This window comes from Nannospalax galili, unplaced genomic scaffold, assembly GCF_000622305.1.
Source record: "Nannospalax galili isolate Female #2095 unplaced genomic scaffold, S.galili_v1.0 scaffold238, whole genome shotgun sequence".
NCBI classification, from domain to species: domain Eukaryota; kingdom Metazoa; phylum Chordata; class Mammalia; order Rodentia; family Spalacidae; genus Nannospalax; species Nannospalax galili.
The window spans coordinates 1,052,277-1,059,483 of record NW_008341888.1 but is presented as its reverse complement, the minus strand read 5'-3'; the positions used below and the strand labels follow the sequence as shown (position 1 = coordinate 1,059,483).

At 40.5% G+C, this 7,207-nt stretch overlaps 1 protein-coding gene across 1 annotated transcript in view; it reads right to left on the bottom strand.

Moving 5' to 3' along the window:
• Cysltr1 (cysteinyl leukotriene receptor 1) overlaps positions 1–4,776 on the bottom strand; it is a 27,070-nt gene extending 22,294 nt beyond the window's left edge. Inside the window, exon 1 of the mRNA XM_008837657.3 lies at positions 4,365–4,776. The gene's annotated coding sequence lies outside the window, so the exon portion shown is untranslated. The remainder of the gene's footprint in view (positions 1–4,364) is intronic.
• Between the last annotated feature and the right edge of the window lie 2,431 nt (positions 4,777–7,207).

Below are 7,207 nucleotides of genomic sequence, written 5' to 3'. Positions count from 1 at the left end.
CCCTTCCCTTCCCTTCCCTTCCCTTCCCTTCCCTTCCCTTCCCTGCTTTCCCTTCCCTTCCTTTCCCTTCCCTGACATCTTTCCCTGACATTTTTCCCTTCCCCGAGGGAAAAGTGCCCCGTGCGAAATAAATCTGTATCCCGCTGAGAATTCCATCTGTGCCTCGGTGCCTCATCCATCCGCTCGTGCTCCCCATCCACGTGCACCCGCTCTCTCCAACATTCCTATCTATCAGTATGTATCACAGCCTCTACTCCCAAGGCTCAGGGATCATTACAGAAGAGGAGGCAGACAGAGTGTTAGAGCCAGAGGTAGTAGATAAATACAAAACTTTGTTGTCTGAATATTACAGGATAGTTGCTCATATGAACCTGCAGTACTTGAAAGCATGCAGAAGATCTGTGTGAACTCAATGCAGACAATAAACGAGCATGGATGGAGAGATGGGCAAGAAGCCCAAGCTCTAGCTGAGGATCTATTAACAAGCAATAGCTACTGGGAGAAGGAGAATCCATTTTCTTTTTTTTTTAATATTTAATTTATTATTTTTATTTTACATGTGTGCATGCATCGCCTTCATGCAGGTAAGTGCACCCATGTCATGCAATGCCCACAGAAGACAGACGAGGCTGTTGGATCCCCCAGAGCTGGAGTTATGGACAGTTGTTAGTTGCCATGTGGATGCTGGGATTCGAACTCGGGTCTTCTGCAAGAACAACCAGTGTTCTTAACCACTGAGCCATCTCTCCAGCCCTAGAATCAGTTTTCTTTAAGGGTGTGACAACTGGTAGATTGACCAAGCTTCAGGGGATGGACCCATACCCAAGAGCATTTGGGGAACACAAATTAGACCTGATAGGCCTTTAAAAAACGAAAAAATAAGAATAGCGATAGAAGACATGAAGTTGATGGGTGGGGGTAGAGATGGGAGAAGGAGGTCTGAACACAACCAAAATACATTGTATGAAATTCTGCAAGAATCAATAAAATAGTTTTTACAAATTAAGAAATTATTTTGACACAGCTTTTAATTCTAAGAATCAGTGGGCTTAATGGAAAAGGCTAACAGAAAAGGTATTATGGTCAAAGAAATACTTCTTAAATACTATTTTAGAATCTTTAATTCCTTTCAGAATTGACTTTGAAGCATGCAGAGTCTCTGGCATGCAGCGTTAGTTGAGAACACAGGGTATGTCCTACTAACAGATCGCAGGATTAGCATGAGGATGCTGAAACTTGGACACCTTTGTTCTGGAGCTGTGGTATAGACAGCAGGAAGTAGCTGGACCTCCTCTCTCCCACATGCATTGTTGTGTGATGGATTTTATGTTTCTGGAATGAATGGACTTTAAACAAAACCTTTTGGACCATAGCTTGAAGAATGAAGTTGCTTTCATATACATCATTTTAATACATTTGGAAAATACTACTATCATCGCATTACTGAATTCGATACATGAAGAAACCAAGAAACACTGATATTCAGTAACTTCTTAGAGAGAGCACAGCTAATTAAATGTCAAAGCAAGGATGAAGTTCTAGTTCTCCAGGCCCAGATTCTTTACTGTTGAGATCTACCACAAGACAGCTCAGAGTAGCTACTGTAAGGCCACGAAGAATTTACAAGTTCAAGCTTTGTTTACACACTCTTCAGATTTCATTGTGGCTGCCATCTTTTACCTATCATTCACATTCGTGACCATTAATTTCTAATCACCCACCAGGCATTTTCTTTGAATTCTTTTCATCACCTGAAACTCAGTAGTTCAAAAGCAGAGCTCAATATGACTTACATTCCACTAGTACCCCTAGGTTACCCATTTCTATGGGTGGAAGGCACACCACTACCCACATTCTACAGGCTTAACATTTTGGAGTTATTTCTCATTTATTCTTCTGAAAACAACGCCTGTATGTAAATGTACCAACTTCCACTGAGTCTACCTTTTCCATGTCCTCTTCTCTTTCATTTCACTATTATCAGCCTGACCTGCAGCCTCATTCTCTTCTACCTTTTACATTATCTTTCAGCTCCAGTTTTCACCAAAGGCATTGAAGTTGGTAAAATTTGGGCATTAACTATTCAAAAGATTTTTCCATTAAGTTTTCACATAATCAAAGCTTGTTTATAGTTTAGTGTCTAATAATCTGACCTTAAATTTGTATTCAAATCTCTTCCTGTGATTCACTAACCCAGCCCCTTCACTCTGGCCAGGTTAAGCTTCTTAGTGCACCCTGTGAGTGTAATGCTCACTCATGATACTGTTTCTCTTACTAGAATTGAATTAAAATATTACATTTATTTTGGCCACTTAACATGCAAGGCAAGATTGCTCAGCATAGACTCAAATTTTGTCTCCTCTCTAAAGCCTTCTCCATTCAGTCTATATTTGTCCTCTGAGCTTTACCATTTAAAAAATTGACACTGGCTTATCATCTTGAATTCTTACATTCTTTATGTTGTATGGCCACGTGAGCTCTGTAATTTCTCCAATGCATAGGGACCATATCTGACCTATTTTGTGTCACATATTGTGTTGATCTTGAAAAATTCTTGTTTTGCTGGATTATAACAAATCTGAGATATTTTAATAGGAGTATGAGAAATAACAAAATTGATCAAAGTAGGAGCTAGGGCATGCACAGGAGGCTGGGTTCCATTCTCAGCATTGCCAGAAAAAATGGATCAATGTAAAAATGCACAGAGAGTTATGCTAACTGCGAGATTATTACAGTTACCCTTCATGGTATCACATCCCCAAAGTTGGCTATGTACCTTAGGAATCAGTGCCTTCCCTTTAGAATCCCTCAGAATCGACTAATAGTATCAGAAATGTTTCTGTGTCACGGAAGAATCTTGCTTTCTTCCCAGATAAGTACTTTATAAATAAATCAAATTTTTATTAAAGGTAGGAGAGAGCAGGTAATGGAAAATAAAAATGGATGATACTGAATTAGGAAGACTTTGACATAACAGATTCAGCTTTGCCTCAACCTGCAAACTTTTCTGCTTGGGTTTATTGGATCACAGTCTAAATTATGTTGTTTTCAGGAACTGACTGACCAGTGTAACCAGTCACCCAGGAGGGTTAGCTCTCTAGGAGACTGGTATACTGTACTTTTTGAAGAAAACTGTTTTTTAAAAGAGATAGATGTAGATATAGTATTTTGCTTATTTATTTATAAATATATTATAAATATTTATATATTTAGGTAGCTTTTGGTCATGATTGAGATATTAAATGTAAAATAGTGTTAAGAAACATTTTTCAATTATTTAAACTTCTTGCAATAGATATGATAAGTTTATGCTTGTGTATAAACAGGTTTCAGCTAGAATACAATGCAGGTGATTATGCTTTATAATACATTGTAGCATTTTTGCCATTATCTTTAAAATAATATGCAAACAAAACCAAGTTAGTTACATTTTCTTTTAAAACCACCACCTGCTAAATGTATGGAAGCACGACCTCCTAGAGTTCAAAACACTTGCTGAGCCCTGGGATTTAGAAACACTGAAATGAAAGAGGCAGCACCCATCAGTCCATTTGTCTACCCTTTAAAATTGCTTTTTTGCTCCTAAGAAGAAAAATACTCTTGGCTAAAGATTTTGATATAAGTGTATGAATTTTTGGCTGTGTGTTTACCTCATCTATTTTAGTCTAAGTTATAAAATAGTCTAAGCGATAGACATTTCTTCTATTTATCTGTAGTTGGGAGAACTGTCCTTTGCAGTCTTTAGTCAGAAACCAACAATTTCCAGTAGTGCAGTGTGCCTCGAGGAAATTTTAACCTGTTTGAGTTTCTTTTCTTATTTGCCAAACAGAGATGGAGCTAGCTTCAGAGAGAGAGTGAGAATGAGGGAGAGAAACACCCTGTCTCAATAAAAGCACATGAGAAGTTTAAGTGGGATAATGCATGTGGAACTGCCCAGTGACAATTTCAAGTCTCCCTCCACTGGGTTACCTGCAGCAGTCCCTCCCTATACCTTTTTTTCCGTATGAAAGGCAGCTTCTAGTACATTAGAAAAGCTCCACTGAACCCTTTAGATGAGCTCTTAATGTCTACTTTGTGCTTCTCCCTAAAGGTGTTGAAGGCTGGGCGAGTGTCGCCTCTGGATTTCCTCACATTGTGCCTGGCCGCAGACGAGGCAGTGAGCCTCCCTTGTTGACAGGCTGATTAGTTAATCAAATCTCTGGCCGAGAACCAAAGCAGAAAGAATTCATATAAGCAGCCTGATTTAAAGCAGACAAGACAGAGTGGTTATCACAAAACTCTGGGGTATTTGATAAAGTCTGCTGTCATCTGCATTTTACTGCATACCACTTCGGTATTGGTATTGAAACACCCCATCTCCTTACCTGCTGATTTCAAACGTCGCAGTTTAGGGTCCTTCTGTGCTTTCTCTCTGACTGCAAGATCCAAATCTTCAGTAAGTCCAGTATCCAGTCTCCTGGAGAGCTAACCTTCGTGGTGAGCAGCAGAGTAAATCTGGATATTCTGGCTGGTGTTAAAAGTGTACTCCATTCACAGCCTGCCTGCTCTTTAGGCAAGCTTCTTTGCAAAGTTGGGTTGCGGCTCTTTTCAGGAGGAGAGAGGTCAGGGCAGGGCACATTTGCTAGCCAATATATACCGATTCTACTTCCTCTTTCTGATTAGTCCTTAAACTGCTTAAAGCACAGCAGAGTTTAGTGTCTCTGGGGCAAAGTGGGGGAAGGGAAAGAACAGAGTGAGGAAGGAGGGAAACTGGAGATTTGTAGCGTTATGTGGATAAATGAGTGGTTATCCCTGGCTACAGCAGTAGAATCCTCAGGAAGTCCTGCAGCTGCTCCGAGGTGGGAAGCAGGGAGGAGTGTGTGCTTAGTTCTCTGTGATTTTTATGACTGGAGGGTGGTTAGACTACTTGTAGGCGGGGAAAGATAATCCTAGCAGTATATGCTAATATAACTGGCATTATGTGAAACTGGATCTGAAGTGAGATAAATTTCCTTCTCTCTCTCTCTCCCTCCCCCTCCCTCCCTCCCTCCCTCTCCCATTATGTGTATGACGCCTCTTTGTACTTGTCCCATAATTCTCAGATATTCTGTTCAGTATTTCTCTCCTTGCTTTTCAAATTTTCAAGTTTTTTTAAAGGCTTACCTCCCTCCCTCCCTCCCTCCCTCCCTCTTTATCTGCCTCTCTCTGTGTGTCTGTCTTTTTCTCCTTTATGATATGTGTGACTCTATTAACATTGCAAAAGTCCTCTTCATTTTTTGTGTCTTCTGTCTAAGAAAAAAAAAGGACATGGAAATCTGGTGTGTGCTCATCAGAGCCTGTAGCAAGGCAATGCTGTGATGTTTCAAGCCAAACTGATAAGGTTGTTTTAAACAGGGTAAACGAACTATATTTAGTTTTATTATGAAAGTTTTATGTAGGGATGGGCATAAACACTTTGTAAACATAGTCCCAGAATTAATAACTATTTTGAAGGACCTGCAAACATGAGCCCAACAATGGATTTATGGTCTGCTACTTGCTACAACAATAACAGCAACAAAATATTATTTACTCAATTTTTACCTCTTTAGGTATCAGAATGACTTTACAGCAAACCCTTGGTTGTAGTGGTAGTGATTGTAGGAAACTAGGATGCCAGGCCCTAGGGTGAGGTGAGCCTAAAACTTATAGGTCCAGGCTGCATTCTCTGCTAAAGGGAGAGGCACTGAAAACAGTGGCTCTGATAATTCCTGTCTTGCGGAACACTGTTAGACTGGCAGGAGAAAGCGGCCCGGTCATAAAAGTGCAGGCTCCCTGCTCTGTGGGAAAGCAGACACCGGCATCTCATCCAAGGCCATGGGCATCATGAACTCCTTCGTCAACGACATCTTGGAGCGCATTGCCAGTGAGGCCTCATGCCTGGAGCATTACAACAAGCACTCAACTATCATGTCTCCTCGAGATCCAGACTGCCCTGCGCTTGCTGCTGCCCGGGGAGCTGGCCAAGCACACCGTGTCTGAAGGCACCAAGGCCGTCACCAAGTACACCAGCTCCAAGTAAGGATGCACAAGTGACGTGACTGATTTCAACCCGAAGGCTCTTTTCAGAGCCACTTTTTTGAGTGCCCCTCCCTTTAGCAGAGAATGCAGCCTGGACCTGTAAGTTTTAGGCTCACCTCACCCTAGGGCCTGGCATCCTGGTTTCCTACAGTGATGATGGTTGGGAGAAAAGGTCCTTCAAATACATTAAAGGGAGAATAACATTTAGATTCAAGACCAGAATTTAATCCTAGCCTTGGGAATTTTACTATCTAAACTGTATTTTAACCAGTATTTCTTCAAAGTAGTTGGGATCCCCAGAGGCTATAGCAAAGTTTATAAGAAATACAGAATATACTTACTACTTCTCTAGTGTGAACTGTTTACAAGCATTTACATTTTTATGTATTTATTTTTTATTTTATGTGTATGAGTGTTTTGCCTGCATGTATGCAAGTGTACCCATGTCATGCAGTGCCTGAAGCAGCCAGAAGAGGGTGTTGGATCCCCTGGAACTGGAGCTATGGACAACTGTCAGGCAGCATGTGGGAATTGAACCCAGGGTGTTGGATCCCCTGGAACTGGAGCTATGGACAACTGTCAGGCAGCATGTGGGTACTGGGAATTGAACCCAGGACCACTGGAAGAGCAGCAGATGCTCTTAACTGCTCTGCCATCTCTCCAGCACCTGTTTATGAGCATTAACTTATGGTAGAAAGGGGATGTATGCATAGCCATTGAAGAAAATGTAAATCAATAAATGTAATCCACCACATAAACAGACTCAAAGTAAAAAACCACATCATACATAAACAGACTCAAAGTAAAAAACCACATCATTATCTCATTAGATGCAGAAAAGGCTTTTGAAAAAATTCAGTATACAGTCATGATAAATAAAAGTCATGGAGAACAGGGCACATATCATAAAAATTATAACAAGCTCACAACCGACATCATAGTAAATGGAGAAAATTTCAAAGTATTCCTATTAGAATCAGAAATAAGACAAGGATGTCTACTCTCTCCATTCCTGTTCAATATAGTAATATAGTCCTTGAAGTCTTAGCTAGAGTAATAAGACAAATGAAGGCGATAAAGGGGATACTATTTGGAAGGGAAGAAGTCAGTATCCTTATTTGCAGATGATATCATTCTACACATAAAAGGCCATAAAGACTCTACCAGA